The 23,338-nt window shown below is 40.5% G+C and overlaps 1 protein-coding gene across 2 annotated transcripts in view; it reads right to left on the bottom strand.

The window, feature by feature from the left end:
- LOC122816466 overlaps positions 1-23,338 on the bottom strand; it is a 332,177-nt gene that overhangs the window by 173,279 nt on the left and 135,560 nt on the right. The gene's annotated exons all lie outside the window — the stretch shown is intronic.

Here is a 23,338-nt window from a genome sequence, read left to right as displayed (position 1 = left end):
CACTTTAGGCATAAAGGAAGGATTAGTACGTAAAGATACCCTATCCTTATGGAAAATTAAGAAAGGCTCAACTGCCATAAGGGCCTGCAATTCAGAAACCCTTCTTGCAGATGTAATGGCCAACAAAAAAGCAGTCTTCCATGACAAATATTTCAACTCAGCAGTAGCTGCAGGCTCAAAAGGTTGTAGAGTGAGTTTCTCCAACACAAAATTGAGATCCCAAGCAGGAGTAGGAGCCCTTCGTGGGTGTCTTATGTTCTTTGCCCCTCTAAGAAATTGCTTGAACAAAGGATGAGAAAACAATGGTGGGTCACAATCGTAGTGAGCTGAAATTGCTGCAGCATGAATCTTAATAGAAGAGAAGGACAAACCTTTGTCCAATAACTCAGTAAGATATTGAAGAGCCACACTTAAATCAGGCTCAGAAACATCCAAATCCTTAGCTGTACTCCAAAATAAAAATCTCTTCCATTTATCTGCGTACACTTTCCTTGTACTAGGCCTTCTAGCTTCCAAAATCACATTCAAAACTTGTTGTGGAAGTTGAGACCCTCTATGGTTTAAAACAGAATATGCCATGCTGTTAGGTGAAGAGAGTGAAGTTTGACATTGAGCAAATGACTGTCCTCCTGGGACAACAGATGTGGAATCAAAGGCAAAGGCCATGGAGGCTTCCGTACTAGACTTCTCAGTAATGGGTACCAGTACTGTCGAGGCCAATCTGGAGCTATCAAAATCATCCTTGGCTTGTCCTGTCTGACCTTCAGAAGTACCTTTGGGAGGAGAGGCAGAGGTGGAAAGGCATACACATGAAGATTTTTCCAACTGAAAGAAAGAGCATCCACTTTCCAAGCTGTGGGATGAAACCGCTTTGTGCAAAACTTTGGCAGCTGGTGGTTTAGTGGAGAAGCGAACAGATCTATGTCTGGAGTTCCCCAGGACACTGTCAATTTCTGAAATACATGAAGATCCAGTTTCCACTCGTGGGGATCCATGATTTGTCTGCTTAACACATCTGCTAAGGAGTTCTGTGCTCCCGGCAGAAACCTTGCCTGAAGACTTAGTTGTAAACTGAGAGCAGTCTCCCACAAAATCATTGCTTGCCTGCATAGAGGATAAGAATGTGTTCCCCTTGCTTGTTGATGTACCACATGACAGTTGTGTTGTCTGTTAGAATCAACACCTGCCCTGGAAGAAGTAAATCCTTGAAAGCTATTAATGCAAACTGGACTGCTAACATCTCCTTCATGTTGATATGTAGATGTTGTAGTCTGGCAGGCCACTTGTCTTGTATCCACTTTCCATTTAGATGAGCTCCCCAAGCTTTGTCTGAGGCATCTGTCGTTAAAATCTGACTCGCCTCTGGCCGGGTCACAGAGAGTCCCTTGTTTAGGTGACATTCCTGAGCCCACCACAAAAATTCCTTTTGAATGCAAGATAGTATTTGAATGACAGTGTCCAGATCCTGGCAGTGCTGTGTCCATACATTTTTGAGATACCATTGTAGCTTCCTCATATGCAGTTTGGCATTGGGAAGCACCAGAATACAAGATGCCATGAACCCTAAGGCTTGAAGGACTGTCCTTGCAGTCAGCCCGGACTGATGAGATAGTTGATGGAAGTAAAGGGATAGACTCTTTTGTTTGTCCGGGGTTAAAAGGCCATCTGGGATGCTGTATTCAGTCTCACACCCAGAAAGCACATGTCCTGAGAGGGTACTAGACTGGACTTTATTTCGTTCACAGAATACCCCAGGCATCTTAGCACTGCTATCACATATTCCAAATGATGAAGAAGCTCTTCCTTCCTTGAGCCAGAATCAGACAGTCGTCCAAATAAGGATAGATCTGTATTCCTTTTAGCCTGAAGAAAGCTATCACTGGAGCCAGAACTTTCGTGAATACTCTGGGCGCAGTAGATAAGCCAAAGGGCAATGCAGAGAACTGATAGTGAGAAGTCCCAGCTCGATAACGCAGATACTTCCTGCAACTTAGTCTGATAGGAACATGAAGGTAAGCCTCCTTGAGATCCAAAGTTACCATCCAATGATCTTTGCCCAGCAGAGGTAAAAGCTGCTGCAACGTCAACATTTTGAACTTGGGAATGTCCAGATAAGTGTTGAGGATAGATAAATCCAAAATTGGTCTCCACGTGTTCCCCTTCTTTGGTACTAGGAACAGGCGAGAATAAAATCCTAGGCCCCTTTCTGGCATAGGAACCGGCTGTATGGCCCCTATTTGGAGTAACAGAGAAATTTGCTTGTGAGCCTCTATTCTTTGTTGAGGAGGAATGTCTGGCATGCCTTTGAAAGGAGGCAAGGTATGAAAATAAAACCTGTAACCGTGATGTATGATATCCAGTACCCATCTGTCTTGGGTAATCAAACTCCAATTTTCTTTGAAAAGTGCCAACCTTCCTCCCAAAGGTGCTGCCAGGCGAGAAGGTTCTGGCAGCTGAAAAGGTAGGTCATTGGGTCTGTTTACGAAAGGACTGACCCCTGCCCTCACCCGAAGACTGTGCAGGAGAACTCCCTGTTCTAGGCCTGAAAGAGCCCTGACCTCTGCCCCTGCCACATCTAGATCTACCCCTAGACTGGGAATCATAAGAAGGATACGTCCACCCTTTAGTAGGCCAATTTCTACTAAACTTTGGAGGCTGAACCTGTAAAAAATCTTTAACAGTCTGCATAGACTTAGCCTTGTCTTCCATTTTCTTTAAAACTGCCTCAACAGGAGAACCAAACAAGACATCAGATTGCAAAGGGGCATCCAAAATCCTAGTTTTAACATGGTCAGATAAATTTTGATCCCTCAGCCAGGCATGCCTGCGAAGAACTGACCCAGTGGCAGCCACCCTAGACGAGGCCTGTACAGCATCAAAACCACATTGCAAAGAATGCTTACCCACCTGTTCAGAAACATGCACTAAATCTTGTAACTCTTTACAATCAATACCTTCCGCCAGAGCATCAACCTTAGATTTCAACTGTGAAAGGAGATAATTTTGATATTTCAACATGTGAAACTGGCAATTCAAAGCTCTCATGGCTAGAGTGGAAGAAGTATAAACTTTCTTTCCCCATCTATCCAAGGCCCTGGCCTCTTTATCTGCAGGAACCGGATTCTTGACAACAGAAGCCTTAACACCCTTAGGCCCCTGGCTAACAGTTTCTGGGTCTGCCCTAGGACTCTTAAAAAGATACTTATGAGCTTCAGGCACCCTGTAATACCTATCTGGTTTAACAGGAGCAGGAGGCAAAGAATCAGGATTAAGAGAAGCCTCTGCAAACACATCTTCCACCACATTCAGAACAGGAGGTATAGCCAAAGGCCTATGCTGGGGTAAAAACAAAAATTCCCTAAGCCTCTTCCTGGAATCAGAGAAATCCTGACCTTCCCATTTAAAATGCTCTCTCATGGAGTGAAGGGTCTCTGAAAAAGAAAAATCCTCAGGAGGAGAAGCAGAAGGAGTAGAATCATCCACATCAGAATCAGAATAATGAGAATACTCCTGCAAGTCTTCAGCCGAAGACTCAGACACATCGAAGCCTGCTCATAATCCCCAACACAGGTTCCATCCTAGGCCTCTTATCAGGAGGGGGCATAGAGCCTCTAATTAAAGTAATTAAATCTTCTGCCATTTTAAGCATGTGCTTCTTGGGCACAGAACCTGAAGAACTAGGAGGGACACCCACAGAAGCAAAACTAGACCTGCCTCTAGGAGAAGCCTTGGAAGCAGAAAGAGAGGGCCTAGACACCTTAGGAAGGGAGGGGAGTACAGTTATCTGAGAAGCCCCTACAGCCTGACCTACCTCCTGGGAGGCCACATCCTGTAAAAACAAAGTTTCTCCCTGGGACTCCAGAGAGGCCTCCGTCGGAACCACCGGTTCCACTGACGCCTCTAAAGAACCGGCGTCCGGTTCGGATGACTCCTCTAACCTAGGTTTAACTGCCTTGTCCTTGCGCTTCTTTGAGGAAGCGGCCGGAGCATCCGACGGCATATTGTAATTGCACCGCTTCCCAAAGACCAACCTGGCACAATCCAACCTTCGCTTTATAGTGCGTTTATTGAACCTAGCACAAAAGCGACACCCAACAACGTCGTGCTCAGGTCCCAAACAAGGTATACACAAATTATGGTAATCCCTATGCGGTATCTGTTTCCCACAAGAAATACAGTTATTCACTTTTTCTGACATCCGGTAAACCACTGAGGCAAGAAAAAACCAAAATATTCCCCAAGGGGTACTTAACCAACTCTGACTTCGGTCTGAAACTCCGAATTCGAAATATTTCAGAATGCCGAACGGCACTTGCAACACTGCTTCTGCATCGGACCATGCGGCAAAAAAGACTGAGGATATGACGTCGGTCATGCGCATTTGTACCCTGACGTTCTGATGTCAGTCAAATGCGCCTTGACCGACGTCAGCCTTATACTCTGGTATTCGGGCCGACCGAGGGACAGCGGACTACCCAAGTGTTAGGACTGCAGCAATGTGAGATGAAGAACATCCCAGATTCGGGGCATACTTTAAATACTGATCTTATAAACTTAGAAAGTTGACAAAAACAGGTTTTGCATTAGCAGGGGGTTTCTAAAGGGTATGAAGTCTGAAATTTAAAATATTGGTCATTAGTAATGCCAAGCCTCAGTTTCGTACAGACAAAAACAAGAAGCAAAAATCTGGACAACCTGTAAAATTCTGGAAATATGAGAGGCATGGAAGATTGCCAAAAACATTTTCTTCAAAAACCCTATCTAAGCATTTTGGGGTTTCCTATAAAGCTTTTGTCATTATCACTACAACTTTATTTACATCACTGTAGTGCGACCTTGGAGTTGGTATATTTATTTAGCAGGGTTGTGGGGGTGCAAGGGGGCTTACCCCCCTGCAAAAATGTAAAAAAAAAAAATATAAATAATTATTTCGTTTTTGAAGTTTCAAAACTTCAGTCTTCTTGGTCTCAGCTGTTCGAAGATCGAAGTTTTAGAACTTTGAGCTTTAGAAACAGATCCATATAAATATTTTTTATTGCCATCACTGAAAAAATATTTTTACAAACATATACAATGCTCAACCAAATGCCTATCTGAAATTTTTATCATACTTTGCTTATACATCTACCATAAACTTTAACAACTCCTCTCACTTTCAACAGTGTATTACATTCTCAGGGCAAATTAAACTATTCACACTATTCAGCCTGTTTCTGCTCCTTTTAATGCATCATATTTTAAACCATTACTGCGGTGGTGGTGCTGTGGTAGCATTGTCGCCTCACAGTAAGATGTTGTCCTGTTCGATTCTCAGCTAGAGCGTCTTCTGTGTGGAGACATGCATGAATGGGTGTACCTTCGTTGAAGGTTGTGCGTCCGCTGTGGCGACCCCTAACCGGGAAAAGCCAAAAGACACAACAACTTGCACACACCATCTTTTTCACCTTCAGACAAAAATGAAAGCTGAGTTAGTTGCAAATTAATAACTTCATTGTAGTGCATGCTGTGCCATGATTATGTTCCAAAATTTGAAAGAAGATAAACTTTAAAGCACTTCTGTAGCATGAGACCAGACAGTAACAGCAGTTTCAGGGGTATATAATAATTGTTGCACACACCCTAAGCACTGTTATGGTTTGGTATCGTGCAAGGGGCATTCCTATGCCCTCAACTGTCCCACTATATCCAGCTTTATGTTTTCCTTCTGTTAGTCTGTACATACCTTACTTAAGTAAATTACAATATTTAAAAACTGTCCCTGACTTTCCTCCAATTATATTTACATGCCTTCTGTGTGATAGCTCTTGCTAATTGCTTTATTGGCATTCAAAGTCGGTATAACACTTTGTGCTTTTTTTTTAATCTAGAACTGGTAAGTACATGAAGTAGATACAGCTCCATGCCCAACAAAGAATTTTGATTGGGTCTCACTAATTCTAAAAAATTATGTGTACTTGACATGGATGCCAAGATTCACCTCAAGCTTTGCTCTTGAGGGAATTTATTGGCATCCATGTCAAGAACACATAATAATATAGATATGATCAGAGACCTGATCTTAATCCACTATATCTCTTCCCTCCACCACATATCTTAACCACTTTTCTCAATCTTCCTTAATTACCTCTTCCATGTGTGTTTAATCTGTCCATTTAAATTTAAATATCTGTCACCTTTAACAAACAGTTTTCTTCAGAACCTATCTAATCATTCATAATGATTCATTCCCTACTTTTCTCTCTACCCTCATCCAGCTGAACGGCAAACTTTACTCATTGTGCTTCACTAACACAAAAATGTGCTGTACTCTCCTCCCATTCCCACCTAAGACACTGCTTCGTTATCACCCTTTTTCCCAACAATTCACTTTGCATCTGCCGCTGGTGCCTTTTCAGATTTCCAGACTTGCAATTAACTCAGTCATAACATCCACCTTGACATACACCATTATTTATATTCTCAAACTCAATCATCATTTAAAATTTACTTACAGTCTTCCATCCAGCCACACATTCTTCATTCCTCATATTTTTATTTATTTTATTTAACATTTGTTTACTGGGAAAGTCTGTTTTGGAACAAAGCCAATTTTCAGCAGAAGCCCAGGGAGAAACACTCCAGATGCATATCTTTATAACTTGGGGGGAAACCCCACAAAATGCAGGGAGGACATGCAGACTCTGCACAGAAGGCACCCCAGCTGAAAATCGAACCGGAGAACCTCTTGATGTGGGGTGACAGTGCAACCACTGCACCATCCAATTCACTTTACATTTCAGTTTATGTATACCAGCTTGACCATATCCATCCCCTCCATCTCCCATCACCATCCTAAAAGGAGCAAAGGAGACAACAGTGCCCTACATTTAGCATTTTTCATTAAAATAGTTCACAATTCAGGACAACAACCATTTAAAATTAGTTATACTTTTCATCTTTCACAAAGAGGTAACAGTCAATATTATAGCAATAACCCACGCCTGGGTGTGGGTAATGCTGGATTTACCCACGGTTGGCGTGGTTTGGTCCCGAAGCCCGAGGGACCAAACAAAGCCAATCGTGGGTAAGCCAGCATTACCACCCAGGCGTGGTTATTATATTAATGACATTATTTAAGAAAAATAATAATTACTTTTCTTAAATAATGGCATTGTATAATGCCTCCTTGCTGCCCTTCCGCCACTGTCTGTTATCCGCGGCAGTTCTGATGTACTGTGCATGCGTAAGCCTATGCAGTACATCAGAGCTGTGGGCAAAAGCAACGGAGATCTTCTCCGTTGCTTTTTACTGTTTCGCTATGTTAAATGGGTTTAACATAGCGAGGCAGCTTTAAAATAAGCAATGGAGAATCTCCGTTGCTTATTTTAAAGCTGTCTCGCTATGTTAAACCCATTTAACATAGCAAGACAGGTTTAAAAAAAAAGCAACGGATAAAGCAAGATCTCCGTTGCTTTTTACACACTGTGTCACTATGTTAAAGGAGTTTAACATAGCGAGACAGCTTTAAAAAAAGCAAGGGACATCTCCGTTGCTTTTTTTAAACCTGTGTCGCTATGTTAAACTCCTTTAACATAGCGAGACAGTGTTTTAAAAAAGACTTATACTAATGGAAAAAGTCCGGGTGACCAGACCTTTTTCCATTAGTATAAGTCGATTTACAACGTGCACGCTGGCCAATCAGCATGCACGTTTTAGAATATTAATGGAGGGTCATGGTAGAATAGTTCTTCTTTCTACCTTATTCACACATTATCTGAAGGGCCAAACAATTCAACTACACTACAACCACATCATTCGAATTTTGTTCCACTCAGTCCATTTCCTTAATTTACCATTCCACTCTCAGGCTTCGCCTTTCTACATCCCACATTTATATATAGCCTATTATCCAGCTCTCAGTTTCCCCCCCATTATTCAGACTTAAGGGATATTATCTATACTCTTAACTTTTCTGCAGTGAACAAAGACTAACTCACAGTTAACCTGATCCACAAACATCACTTTCCAAACACAACTTTCTACCTTGTTTCTACAGCAGCCACATCACTTTGTTCTCTCTCAAATCATGTCAAAAACACAATCAGTATAAGTCTAAATTTTCTGCATCTGACCTCAATGTCAGTCTGTGGCAAATGTCTCTCTGATGCAACACCAAGATTTTTTTGGCAAACCCAGTCCATTCCACCACTTTAACTCTGACACAGTCCAACAAATTCTTCTACTTTTCACCCTCCAAAACATGACACAGTATTAAATGGCATTTCATGCCTTTTCTAATGATCCATTGAGGTGCAACTATCTTCTAACTGTTCTTGTTGACTTTTCCTGAAATCAGTGCCATTTGCTGCCTTACTGGCTCCATCCTATTGTGGTCTGTTGGTAAAGCAGATATTCTGCATCCTCAGTTGTAGTAACTCCCACTCTTATTATATAAGCACCAAAAATGCACATCGAATTGCACAATGCAATTCCATGTTATCTCTATGTTATTAACCACCTCACTTAAATTTATTCTTGACACCTTTTTGCCTTCATTAGGTGGTGAACACAGAGTAAGAAGTTCTGTGGTACTGTACCGTACTGCACTGTGGTGACTTAGTTCTGGATCTCAAGCAGACTGCCTCTTAAAATACTCCGCTTCTACAACACAACCTATTTCATCCATAGACTATAAAAATGATACCTTTAATATTTTACAAACATGAGAGCAGCAATGAATCAACTATTTTCAGTACCTTTACAAAGTAGTGTTTACTGGTTATCAAACAATGCATTCTAGGAAAGTGTCTAATTACTTCAAGCAGCACTGAACACACACACAACACACACACACACACACACACACACACACACACACACACACACACACACACACACACACACACACACACACACACACACACACACACACACACACACACACACACACACACACACACACACACCTTTTTAGAAATGCTCACTAATTTTATTGGAATTCATCCTTTTAGAAATGTTGCCTACATCTTGGGTGTATCTGCCTATGGTAACCATGTCCTGGCCATCTCTCCTTTAAGCAATGTTTAAAAAGTTTCAGCAATCTCTTCTATTATGGATTTCTTGTATAAACTCACACTAAATTCATAATCCAATAACCCTGTGATGGCACATGTTGAACACGTAATCCAAATGAGATCCACAAATAAGTGTTACTTTAACAACAGTAATTCCTTGTTCATGTTACACATACTACTATGCACCTTAACAAACTGCACACCTCACTTGTTTGTCCAGCCACGCTATACTGTTGCTTTAATATCATGACACACTAATAAAAGCAAAGGACACCTAGTCTTCATCATACCTATGATGAGTTCCTTTTTAACTAATATCCTAATACTCACTAAAATAGCTTTGCAGTTATAGGTTTATAGGTGTGTACTAGGCGAATGATCACTAGGGCCTTTTTAATCTCTGACCAGTTCTGGTACCCTTGATAAGTGTAAGCAGGGGCATGGGAGGTGAAACATTTACAATCAGGGGCCTGGGAGACGAAACATTTACAATCAGGGGCCTGGGAGAAGAACCATTTACAGGTTTTCCTGAATTTCAGTTTTCTCAGTAAGTTAACTCCAAGAAATAGCAGCTTGCTCTGCAAAAACGTTTACTTGTGTGAATTCTGAACCTTCCTCCCTCTGTCTTCACACTGTGTACCTTTGTTCTTTTCTGAAACATGCAAAATTTCTGAATACTTTGACTCCACTTTAGTAGTTAAAAAGTATGTGTTACCTTGGGAGTGCCTCTACAGCATACAGTGACAAATGTGGCTTTAATGAAGAGTCTGAAGGGAGCAAAATACGTTTAATTTACCGTGTTTTGAAAAACGGAAAATTATTTAAAAAAAATCACCATTGGAACTTCTCCACACGTGATACATTTAACAGTAAGCAAATTCTCTTTAGGTTTAAAGAGGACATAGAATACAGGCAAACAAGTACAGTTTGCATGCACATGTTATGTGGATAAACATTACATTTTTGACTATCTTGATGCAAGGCAGAGTTATATAGAAACTGTTACACCAAGTTTTATCTACTAGGAAAACTCTGCATTGTAAAGCAAGACAGTGAATAAGAACAAACTGCACTGATGCGGCAAATATTCTGCCACAAGCCTTAAAGTTGGTTAATTTTCTGCACGAGACATAAATGTGCACTGAATGGTATGGCAACATCATTTTGTCAGGAATCTCAAAATATTTTACCAGTTAGAATCCATGACAGGATTTGCCAAGATAAATATAGGGCCCAATTCCAAAAGAATTCCTCTCTGTCTAAGTGGCCACTTACACTAAGACCAGGTCTTTTTGAATCTGTTCCTCAGTGTAAGCCTGTTGATAGACAGACCTTACAATAAAGTCACTTACACTGAGAGCAAGTCTTTCAGAATCAGGGCAGATTTACATGGAGAGCAACTCTTTTGATATCTGGCCCACTGGAGTGCACAGTAAGGCAAATTATTTTCCAGGAGCCTCAGCACTTAATCGTAACAACAATACAGCAGATAATTATATACGATATGTATGCAGTGAGTTTCATTTGCCAAACACTTGAGAATCTGCTGCACTGATACTTTAAGTAATTTGTAGTACATTACATGTTAAACTACAAAACAAGACTCTAAGAATTTGAAATGTAAGGGCAACAGTATAAAATGTGATAAATCCACAGTTTATAATGACATGCAAATAGTTACAAGTCTTTGAGCACTGGCTGAAAGTTCAGAATGGTATGATGCTTATTTCTTCTTCACAACAGCAGAATGACTGAAGTGAAAACAATGTCGTAAATTAACTACCTAAGTATTTAGCAAGAAAGTACAGTTATGTACCTACCATAAATGTAGATGTTCGAGTGTATTCACTGTTGCAGTCATCACCACTGGTTTATCCTGCTGGCAGGCTACCCGCAGTCAGCCCGAGTTCCAAAGTCTAGGTCCGGCATCAATTGCTGTCGCCTCTTCCCTGACGTCAGTGCGCCAGGGGGTATAAAAGATGCAACAGACGCCATTTTCTTCAGTTTTTCTTGCCCCAGATGTCAGGTGCCCCTAAAATGGTAGGCTAAATTATGCCAATAAGTATGCATACGCAAAAAACAACTTTTCCTTCATCTACAAGCAAATACATCACATAGGTTGTATAGAATAGAGAAGTACAGATACTTTCCAGCAAGGAAAAGGGGGATGGTGGGAGGGTAACCTGGACTGCAACAGTGAATATACTCGAACATCTACATTTATGGCAGGTACACAACTGTACTATGTTCGTGTTTCACTGTTGCAGTCATCACCATTGGGTTGAATCCCAAAGCTAAGGTTGGGAGGCTGGTGCTAAATAGGATTAGGAGAGGCTATCAGGCCCCGCAGAACTGAAGCGGCAAAGCCTGCCCTGGATTTAGAGTAGAGAGGTAAGTGATAGTGCTTTGTAAAAGTATGCACTGAACTCCAAGTTGCAGCCTCTAAGATGTCTTTGGTTGGTACTCCTCTGAGGAAGGCTGCTGAAGTGGCTGCTGCTCTGGTTGAGTGTGGCCTAATGCCCTTAGGCACTGATTTGCCATGCTAAGAATAGCAGAAACGAATGCAGTGGCCTATCCACTTTGAAATAGTCTGTTTTGAGATAGGCTTTCCTTGTGATCCTGCTGCATATACCACTAGAAGTTGCTCAGTTTTTCTGAAAGCTTTGGTTCTGTCCAAGTAGAAGCGTAGCTGCCTGTAAATGTCCAGAGAATGCAGAAGTCTCTCATCCTTATTCTGTGGGTTTGGGTAAAAAGTAGGCAAATTAAATGTTTGGTTAAGGGCCACACTGGACACAACCTTAGGCATAAATGTAAGGTTTGTCCTTAGAGAAACCCTGTCAGGATGGAAAATGATAAAAGGTTCCACAGCTATGAATGCCTGTAACTCTGAGACTCGTCTAGCGGAGGTAATTGCTAGGAGCAGAGCTGTTTTCCAGGATAAGAATTTTATATCAGCTGCAGAGGCTGGCTCAAACGGAGGCAGTGTGAGTTTTTCCAAGACATAGTTGAGGTACATGCAGGTATTGGAGCTCTCCTTGGAGGTCTTATGTTTTTGGCCCCTCTGAGGAACTGCCTTAGTAATGGATGAGAAAAAAATAGGTGGTTCTGTATTGTAATGAGCTGAAATGGCAGAGGCATGAATTTTAATTGATGAAAAGGAAAGGCCTTTATCCAGCATCTCAGTTAAGTATTGCAAAATCTGAGGAATATTTGGAACAGTCGTGTCAATACCTTGTGCCTGGTTCCAAGCACAGAATCTCTTCCATTTTTCTGTATAAGATTTTCTGGTGCTAGGCCTCCTGGCCTCCAAAATAACATCCATCACCGCTTTAGAGAGAGGTGTTTCTTGAATGGCTACATTATTTGCCATGCTGCCAGGTTTAAGGTCCTGAGTTGGCTGTGCAGTATCATACAGTCTTGTTGGGTCAATAAGTGAGGAATTTGAGGTAATGTCCAAGGTGGACATTGAGACAAGCTCTTTAGGATTGGGTACCAGTGCTGGCAGGGCCAATCTGGAGCAATCAGTATCATTCTTGGCTTCTCTTGTCTGACATTGAGAAGTACCTTGGGGAGGACAGGCAGAGGAGGAAAGGCATATACTGTTAGGTTTTTCCAGCTGAAAGATAGAGCATCCACTTTCCATGCTTGCTTGTGAGAAGGCCTTGTGCAGAATCTCTGTAGTTGGCAGTTGTGAGGGGAGGCAAATAGGTCTATGTCCGGGCACCCCCAGTTCCTTATCATCATGCTGAAGACTTGCAGATCCAATTTCCACTCGTGGGGGTCCATTAGGTTTCTGCTTAGTTCGTCTGCCAGAGTATTTATCCTTCCTGGCAGGAATTGTGCTTGCAGATGTACTTGGTAAGTCAGTGCTGTGTCCCATAATTTCATGGCTAGTCTGCAGAGAGGGTAGGAATGCGTGCCCCCCTGATTGTTTATGTACCACAGACTGTAGTATTGTCCGTCTTTATCAGTAGTTGTACTGGATGAATTATATCCTCGAAGGCTGTCAGTGCATTCTGAACAGCTAGCATCTCTTTTTGATTGATATGTAGATGCATTTGACTTGTGGACCATGTGGCCTGAATACATCTTCCTGCCATATGGGCCCCCCAGGCATAATCTGATGCATCTGTTGTCAATGTCTGCCTGGCTGTGTGTAAAGTGAATGGCTGTCCCATGTTGAGGTGACAGGCTTTTGCCCACCATCGAAACTCCTGTTGTAGGCAGGGAATGAGGGTAATTATTGTTTCCAGGCTGTGGCAATGCTGAGTCCAAACACTTTTTAGATACCAGTAGAAACACAGACCTGGATAAACAGCCCCTTCAGAACAAACGATATGAAGAAACAAAACAGATGAGGCTCACCACGGCCGATAAGAACTCTTTTATTAACTGCAGTAACAGTACGCGCTTTCACGTTCTCTCAAACGCTTCCTCAGACTTCAAGACAGTTACTATCTAAAACACTCCATTTAAATATACTCGGTAATAAAAAACAACCAATCAAGATTGTTAGAACATCATCACCTGTTACATCAATTAAGCTGTATAAAACACTGAGTAAGACATAAAAACAAAGATAATGTGCTATTCATAATTCAAACTTAAAAACATACATATATAAACATACAAAAACATCACAATAAAAATATGTATTATAGAGCCTTTTACCATTTTACTATATATGCTATTATAATATGAGAGTTAATGTTTATATGGGCGTGCTGCTAAGAAAGGTTTCAAAGTAACCTTTTCATTGAGCCAATGTCCCTCGTACCCTTGAAGTTTAATAAGCCATCTATTCTCACATTCTTCAGTATGGTTTTTTATATTCCCCAACCTACTTATTCTTACTATTAACTGCAAAACACTAAACTTAAATGAGTGTGATGTACCAACATTTAAAATATGTCTTGCTAAAGCATTGTGGTCATCCTCCTTATTAATAGCATATATATGCTCCCTTACACGCTCCCTGAAACTTCTATTAGTTTTACCAATATAGAAACATGAGCATACCTGGCAAACCGCCAGGTATACTAAGTCTCTAGATCTACAATCAGCAGATAAGTCAAAACTAAACACCCTTCCAGTGTCTGGATGAGTGTAGAGACTGCTTCCAGACATGTATATACACTGGCTGCAGCCTCTACAGGGAAATGTGCCTTTCCTATTAGATAAAACAACACCCTGTGCATTGTTCTCATAGCAAAGCAACCTTTTCAATGACTTCATATTTCTATAAGCAAAACTTGGTTTATTTCTTACTATTTCTGTAATCCTATCATCCGTAGTGAATATGCCCCAATTCCTATTAATTATATCATTATTTTTAAATTTTTATTAGAATAGGGGATAGTGAGTCCACTTACACTAGTGTGTTGTCTTCTGTGATCTTCAGAAACTTCATGGCCACTATGCCTATGTAAAAAGGGTTTACCTTTCCCCTTTCTCATAGAATCATTAGCATAGTAGATACTTTGCACCTCTTTTTTACAATAGCCTCAAGCTAAAAAATTATCAACTAACATCTCCTGTTTAGAATTGAAAGTCTCATCTTCAGTGGTAAGGTGAGACATTCTCAGGGTCTGACTCTCCACTATGTTACCATATATATGCTGTGGGTGCATGCTATTACGATGTAATATACTATTTCTCCAACAAGACTTTCTTCTATATTTCGGAATGCACCACCCCATCCTTCTTAAGTATTTGTACATCCAAAAATTCGATCATGGTATCTGAACATTTATGTTCAAAGCTTAAATAATTAGTCGTACCATTTATATATTCAAGGAATTCAGTCAATTCACTCACACTCCCATCCCATACAAAAAACACATCATCCACAAAACGCTTGTAGAATTTGATGTTCTTACTATAGGTGATATTGGCTATTACGCAAGTGCTCTACCAATATGCCAACACAAAGTTGGCAAAAGAGTTAGCACAAGTGCTGCCCATTGCAACCCCTTTTCTTTGTAAGTAGTAGTTGTCATTGTACATGAACACATTGTTATTTAATACCAAATCAAGTAAAGCTAGAACTCTAATTGTCAAATTCCTTGATATCCCTTTCTTAATTAAGTATAACCTTATATATTCCATTCCTGTGTCATTAGGGATTGTAGTGAACAAGGAAACAACATCCAGAGCGACTAATAACTCAGCATCTACATTGTTACATGAAGAGAGATAGTCACCATAACTCTCTAAAAATGTTGTGTATCTCTCAATATAGTTGTTGTACTATCAACTACAGGTCTAAGCTGTTTCTCGATAATGATGGAGGCGGGCTCCATTAGCCAGCCACCACCTGAGACAATAGGCCTCATAGGTGGACAGACCAGACTTTTATGTATCTTTGGGAGTCCCCTGAAGGTGGGAATCAAAGGAGACTCAACCAAAAGGTACTTGTACAATTCACCATCAATCACTCCACATAAGAACAGATCATATAATTCTGAATGTACATTCTTAAACAGTCTATCTAATGCTGTATTATTCAACACTGAATAAGTGTCAGGGTCATCTAACATAGTTTGCATAGTATTAAAGTACATGTCATGATCTAAAACTACAATAGCAACTCCCTTATCTGCCTGTCGAGCCACAATATCTTTGTTATCTTGTAGTTTCCTAATGGATAGAAATTCATCAAATGACAAATTATAAAATTCAGATCTGGTATTAGACTGATATAAATCAAAAATGTCACGTTCACATGCTTTATCAAAAGTATCAAGTAGAGGGTGACTTTGGGGCATAAAAGTGGAAGGTTTCCTAAACACATTGCTTACTTCAGTTTCACTATTACCAAACAACATCTTTAAATTTACATTTCTAATAAACTTCTTAATGTCCAAAAGAACATCAGTAATATCAGCAGACTTTGAAGGTATGAAAGAAAGACCATGATTTAACAAAGATCTTTCACTGTCTGTTAAAGTATATTTAGATATGTTAACAACTAAGTCCTGCGGGTAGGCTTCAATACTTTTCTTTAACTCGTATCTGCCCTCTGATGTTTTCCATTTCTTGATGTTCCCTTGTGGCGACCAATTGGACCTGTCCATTTGCTGAATGGGTAAAGTGAATGAAACCAATGTGCTATGGACACATTGGTTATGAATAGACCCATTAGTCAAAATACTGCTCTTAGATGTACTGATTAACTTTCTATTAGGTACCTCCGCCGCCAAAACAGTTGGTGTGGCCTGCATCACGCCAGAAGAATCCTCTCCTCCATTACGCTCGTCTCCAACTTCTAAAGTGATGACACTAGTGGATGCTGGGCACGTAGACGGCGTAATACGCGATGACCTCATGCCTGTAGATGCATCTGTTCATACAGTGTTTAAGACACACTGTTATCAGTTCGATTACTACGAGCATTGCTCTGATGATTCACAGATCTAAATGTATTCTCCCTCGGCCAGGAAAAGACCTGCCCATTCTGAAAATTGTTAAAAAAAATCATGTTCCAGTTTCTTTTTTTTATCTAGCAGTTGTTTATTATAAAGGGCAGATAGCCGTAATGTGATATCAGTTATAAAAGTATCTTTTTCATCAATGCTCATACAGTTATTACATTTAATTTTAGATACCATTGAAGTTTCCTCATATGCAGTCTTGCATATGGAATTAGTAGTATGCAGGATACCATGAAGCCCAAAGCCTGCAGATTATTTCTTGCAGATAACAGGGTCTTTGTTGCCAACATTTTGAAATAAGTAGTCAGTTGTCTGTGCTTGTCTGGCGTGAGATAAGCCATCTGGGCAGTTGTATTTAAGCTTGCACCCAGGAATATTATCTCTTGAGAGGGTACTAGTTTTGATTTCTTTTCGTTTACTGCGTACCCTAGACCTGTTAATAATCTTTTTACAAACGCCAGATGCTGTAGTAGAATGCCCTTGTTCTCTGCTTGAATAAGGCAGTCGTCCAAGTAAGGATATATTTGTATTCCTCTTTGTCTGCAAAATGCAATTACTGTGCCGGGCATTTTGTGAAGACCCTGGGCACAGTAGATAAGCCAAAGGGCAGTGCAGAGAATTGGTAGTGCACTGAGCCAGCTATAAATCTGAGGTATCTTCTCTGCATGATTGTCTGATTGGGACATGCAGGTATGCCTCTTTTAGGTCTAAAGTCACAAGCCAAGCCTTCTTGCCCAGCATGGGCAGAAGCTGCTGCAGAGTTAACATTTTGAATTTTGGAATATCCAGGAATGTGTTTAGGATAGACAGGTCCAGTATTGGTCTCCAGGCTTTGTCCTTTCTGGGTACCAAGAATAGCCTTGAGTAAAATCCTTGTCCCTGCTCTTGCTGTGGTACTTGCTGAATGGCTCTCATGTCCATGAGTGATGAAACTTGTTTTTGTGCCTCTGCCCATTAGTTGCATGGCAGGTCTGACATACCGTTTGGTCTTGGCAGGGTGTGAAAGTGGAACCTGTAACCTTGAGATACGATATTTAAGACCCATTTGTCCTGGGTGATCATGTGCCAGTTTGTGAAAAAAGTGCTAGTTTTCCCCCCAAAGGAGCTGACAGAAGATAAGTGCTTGGTGCTGGCAGGGAAAAGTCATTGAGACTGTTTTCTGTATGGCTGTGATTTTTCCTCTCCACTTTTGGAGGTTGAAGCACCCCATTTTTTAGGCCTGTATGGAGCCTTGGGACTGTGATCTGCCTCTGGGGTATCTGTATTGGCCTCTTTGTGGCCTGTCTGACACTGGAAAGGACCAATTTTTTTGTAGGCCAGTTCCTGCTAAATCTGGGAGGCTGTACCTGTAAAAAAAATCCTTCACTGTTTGCATAGATTTAGCCTTGTCCTCCATTTTCTTCAACACCTCTTCTGCTTTAACACCAAACAAAGTATCATGCTGTACTGGAGCATCTAATAGTTTTGCTTTAACATGATTGGGCAGATTCTGTTCTTTTAACCAAGCATGCCTCTTAATGACAGAACCTGTAACTGCAGCCCTGCAGGAGGCCTCTAAAGAATCAAAACCACATTGCAAAGTATGCTTTCCCACTTGTTCAGCTGCATGCAATAAATCCTGCATTTCTTTGTTTTCTGCACATTCTGAATTTGCCAACATTTTCTGTTTAAGCAGTGACATAAGATATTGTTGATATTTAAGCATATGAAACTGACAATTTAAAGCTCTTACAGCCAAGGTGGCAGAAGTATAAATCTTTTTCCCCAATCTGTCCAGGGCCCTTGAATCCCTATCAGAGGGGATAGGGTTTTTTGCAGTGGAAGCCTTGACCCCCTTGGGACCCTGAGAGATAGTTTCTGGGTCTGCAGCAGGGTTTTTGTAAAGAAATTTATGTGAATCAGGCACCCTGTAGTATCTACTTGCAACACAGAAACAGATAAACAGTTGCTTCACCACAAAACGAAAACCACAACAGCCACTGGAACAAGTCTATTTCTCTAGCGCCTCGGCCACAATCAGCCTTCAAGGAGTAACATATCAAATTTAAAAAAACAGTATATATAACCCCAGCTCCAATTCAATTAACAATTAAACAATCATAAAATTAGTAAAAAAAATTTTTTAAAGTAACACACATCACTTCATATAATAATTTTCCAACAACATTCTGTATTCAAACCCTAGGCACTAATGTGCCATGTTTTAAAATAAAAACAGTTTCCTTCCTTAAAAGCAAAAACTTATATCTTTCTTTCTCATAATTTTCCGTTTTGATTTGTTCCAAAATAGTAGCTTTTAAACCCGCAGAATTTCCACCATGACATTCATTAAAATGCTGAGCCAAAGGGCTCTCCGTCTTGTTTATCCTAATGTCCCTCAGGTGTTCTAACAATCTTATTTTAAACATTCTTTTAGTTTGTCCGATGAAGAACATATTACAATTACATTTAATAGCATAAATAACCCCCTCTGTCCTACAATCATAGGCTCCATTAACTATAAAATGAATGTTATTAATATACAAGAAAGAATTTACTATACAAGAACATCCACTACATCTGCCACAGATTTTCGTTCCTTTAACATAAATTTGATGGTTTAATCTAATCTCAGGTCTCTGAAATCTAGTGTGTACTATCATATCTTTAATATTTCTCCCCCTCTTATATGAGAATATTAATCTTCTAATTATATGAAGTGATGTGTGTTACTTTAAAAAAAAATTTTTACTAATTTTATGATTGTTTGTTTAACTGTTAATTGAATTGGAGCTGGGGTTATATATACTGTTTTTTAAATTTGATATGTTACTCCTTGAAGGCTGATTGTGGCTGAGGCGCTAGAGAAATAACCCTGTAGTATCTGTCTGGCTTAACAGGAGCTGGTGGTAAAGAGTCAGGAGACAGACCGGACTGAAAATACATCATCTACAATGTCTAAAAAAGGAGGAATAGCAAGGGGCCTGTGCTGAGGTAATAAAAGGAAGTCTCTGAGCCTTTTCTTGGATTCTGAGTAATCCTGGCTCTCACAGTGGAAATGCTCCCTCATAGTATGCAGGGTCTCCCCAAAAAATAATCCTCAGGAGGAGAGGCTGAAGGGATAGATTCGATTCTTCAACATCAGAGTCCTCATAGGGAGGGAGGGAATATTCCCGTTCAGAAGAAGAATCAGAGGAAATGGAAACCTGATCTGAACATTCATATTCTATCTCTTGCCTAGGCCTCTTATCAGGAGGGGGATGGGAAACCCTGATCAAAGTGATCAGGTCTTCAGCCATTTTAAGCATCTGTTTCTTAGGCATGGAGGCCTGTCCAGGAGAATGCTGTAATTGTTTCTTTGTCTTTAGAGCTGCTTTAGTCTTTGCCTTTGAAATTGAAGTTGGCTTTACATACAAGTATGTAGGTCTGAAACCCTCAGAAGCAGCCTCGTCATCGGTTTTGGACCTCGGATGCCTGTCCTTTTCTTTTTCTTTGCACTTTTTATAAACTCTGGTAGTCGGCTGTTTCGACGGCATTATATAATTGAATCTTCTGCCAAAGTAATGAAATGCAAAATCGTAGCGACGCTTAATAGTGCGTTGGTTAAATCTAGCACAAAACTGACAACTAGCAACATCGTGGTCAGGGCCTAGGCAAGGAATACAGTAAGAATGAAAATCCTTATGAGGTATTTGCTTCCCACAAGAAATACAATTATTAACTTTTTCTGACATCGGTCATCGGAGCAAGAAAAAAGTTTCCCCAACGGGTTACTTGGCTTTAATGAAGGCTTTGGTTCTGAAATTCGAATGTGAAAATCTTAGGAGTCGGCCGACCGGCACTTGCGAACTGCTTTTGCTTCGGGCACCGCATGGCAAGAAAGACGGAAGAAAATGGCGTCGGCTGCATCTTTTATACCCCTGGCGCATTGACGTCAGGGAAGAGGCAACAGCAACCGACGCCGGACCTAGACTTTGGAACTCGGGCCGACTGCGGGTAGTCTGCCAGCAGGATAATCCAATGGTGATGACTGCAACAGTGAAACAGGATGAACATCAAGAATGAGTAATAACATGTTAAAGTGCCTACCTTACTCTTTTGTCAGGTTTTAAGTTCATTTAACCTCAATTCCTTACTTACAGCATAACTTTTGTGAAGGCCTGAGATTAGATAAATAGAGTGAACTGTAAATAATATGCCAGAATTGCATTTCAGAAAACGTGACACTTTTTCTACAATGACATTTACTGTTCTTGTGCAGTGCATGCCTGAGCAAGGACTGTGATAACTTCTTAGCCAAGCTGAAACCGAACAAATACTACAAAAGATTTGTTCATTACTTTTCCCATTTTTTTTTTATTTTTTTGGTCCCCCTGAACCTTATTTTTACTGGTCTGGCCTTCACCTCCAGTGCTCCATGTCCACACCGGATCTACCAACTAATGTTATTCATTGTCCAGTGTTTCTGCAAACCCTGGACTTAGTCTGGTATTGCTGAGGCTGGTCTTGGATCCTAAGGACATCCTGGGGGCTTGCCTTATCTATGCTTCTGCCCAGGTTTTTTTTTTTTTTTTTTTTATGCCCTACTCACTTCCCTTTCCTTGCCCCTCATGCTCACTGATCGTGTCCAAGGGCAACCCCCTTCCTTGGACCATGCCAGCACTTAGGGAGTGTATCAGTGAGCACTCTCCCACCCAGGAGGGGCACTCCCATCACTTCCCTGCTCCTCAGTCAGTTGTGAAATCCACTAATCGAACCCAGGCTGGCAGGGCTGCAGTCAGTGCTTTATCCCTCTCCACAAATTAAGCTGCTCTACCTTCCCCATTATTTTATTATAAAGCAAGAAGAGCTAAAACAAAATGGAGTTATACACTGATGAAAATGAGTTCAAACAGATATTTCCAGTCTGCGTATATAACTCTTTCATATTCACTCCACAAAGCTTCTGACTTTAAGGCCATTTTATTAGACTGTCTCACTGCCCAGCAAAGAGAAAGGAAGCACTGTGTTGTCTTCACAAAGAGAATAAAGATAAAATTGTACCTTTTTATGACTTCTACTTCTCTGATATGTGTTATTTATTATTTTTGATTTCATACATGTGAAAGGATCAGAAGGGAGAGAAAATCTGTGGCAAAATTAACAAAAAATATATTTTCAGAGATTTTCATAAAGTTTGCAGAAACACTGAACAATGAATAACATTTGTTTTATTTTATTTGGTTTATATCATATATTTTGCAAGGGTTTTGGCTAACATGAGGAATTCCAGACTATATTGGCCACTTGCCAGGTGGATCACAAATTCTAATTAACATGTTTTTGTGACAGGTTAATGACTTCTGCATAGATCAAAATGGTGTTTAACTATGAAGTACTGTGAGAGGGTGACAAGATACGCTGACTCCATGGAAAATGGGAAAAAGGGGGCTTGTGATTATAATATTGCCTGTATTTCTGGAAGTGGGCATGCCAACAAAATGGGAAGGTATCATTTTGAAGCTGGCATCAGTAGGAACAAATTAGTCTCAAGATGCAATGGTTGACTAGAACATACACAGAACTACAATAGTTTGTTTATAAGGTTAATAAACTTATGATGTATATGAAACACTTCTGTAAGGGACAATCGCAACCTAATGGGCAAGGTATAATTTTGAAGCCGGCATCACTAAGAATAAATTAGCCCCAACCCATGCCATCTATCTAGAATTTAAAGACATACAATAGTTTGTTTGTGATACCGTGAACATTACATTTTCAAATTTTACCCATGTGCTAATAAGGTCAACAAAAAGATCGAAATATGCATATCCACAGCTAGTGGTTTCAGCTTTATTGGCCTGAATGTAGCCATAAAGACTTAAAAAGTGTCATGTAGCTGAAACACGATGTTCTTAAGGGGCCATTTGCATAATATTCCATGGGCCTCCACTACAGGAGGTTTAAGGTATCAAAATCACACAGTGAAAACCTTGCAGCTTTTACTGAATGGTTTGTCTATGTGATCTTTTTATCCTTTGGTTTGGATGTTAGTCCTGAAATGTAGAAGATAATTAAAGAGGTTGTGTAAAGTACAGTCCTTCACAAAGTTACAGGAGGCAATGACCCCTTCAGTGAAGATCTTTTGATGTTTGTTTCTTTTACAACATGATTGTTAGTCAGTCTCCTGAAGTAAACAGCATACTGCACATTTGCAGTACACAAAAAAAGTCAAGAAGCTTCAGTTGGCAGTGTTCATATGAAGCAGGGTGCAGTTTTGCAATCACATCAATTCTGTGGGAAACACTGCTGGTTGTTGTGTCTTTCGGCTTTTCCCGGCTAGGGGTCACCACAGCGGAACTCCGGTCCGCTAATGATTGGCAGTAGATTTTTACGTGCTGAGTTGCCAGCCCTGACGCACAACCTTCAACGAAGGTACGCACATTCACGCATGTCTTCACACAGAAGACGCTCTAGCTGAGAATCGAACAGGGAAACAATGCTGGTATGAAAAGAAAAAGAACAAGTTATAAGAAACTACACTCCAGCAATGTGTGAAACACAGATGGCAAGTGGAAGAAAGGATGATCTGTCTTCAGAAGCAGCTAAAAGGAGTACGACTGAAAACTAAATACAGACGTGACCATCATATTCAGTGCTTTTATGGTTAAGCCATGAAGTCAGAGAAATGTTAAATATGCTGCAGCTGGAAAACCCTACAAAAAAATAGAACTGGTGGGCCAAAACAAATAAATAAGAAATTATATGAAGAACTCAAGACTGGACGGCGCAGTGGTGCAGCGGTTAGCATTGTCACCTCATAGCAAGAGGTCCTCTGGTTTGATTCTCGGCTGGGTTGCCTTCTGTGCTTTGTCTGCATGTCCTCCCTGT

Source organism: Protopterus annectens, chromosome 12.part0 (assembly GCF_019279795.1).
Source record: "Protopterus annectens isolate FY-2018-M chromosome 12.part0, PAN1.0, whole genome shotgun sequence".
NCBI lineage: Eukaryota > Metazoa > Chordata > Ceratodontiformes > Protopteridae > Protopterus > Protopterus annectens.
This window is presented reverse-complemented; position numbering and strand designations above follow the sequence as displayed.